Genomic DNA, 227 nt, shown 5'->3' on the forward strand with positions numbered 1-227 from the left:
TTCAGAAATAATCCTTGATAATCCATGATATGGCGTTTCATCACCGCAGTATTGACGGTAGCATCTCCCACATGAGCAGGCATAAGCTCCGCCCCTCTTTTAAAAAAAGCTTTATACCCAAAATCAGCACCTTTGAAACAGGAAGTGAAATAGAGGGAAATGAGGCATGGCTAGAATGGGTGATCTGTTTGGTATTTTGAGCAAAACACGACATGTTTTTTATATAT

The 227-nt window shown here is 39.6% G+C and overlaps 1 long non-coding RNA gene across 1 annotated transcript in view; it reads left to right on the forward strand.

The window, feature by feature from the left end:
- Positions 1-227, forward strand: part of LOC104948833 (uncharacterized) — a 16,982-nt gene that overhangs the window by 14,948 nt on the left and 1,807 nt on the right. The gene's annotated exons all lie outside the window — the stretch shown is intronic.

This window comes from Notothenia coriiceps, unplaced genomic scaffold (genome assembly GCF_000735185.1).
Source record: "Notothenia coriiceps isolate Sejong01 unplaced genomic scaffold, NC01 NC01_scaffold00000339, whole genome shotgun sequence".
NCBI lineage: Eukaryota > Metazoa > Chordata > Actinopteri > Perciformes > Nototheniidae > Notothenia > Notothenia coriiceps.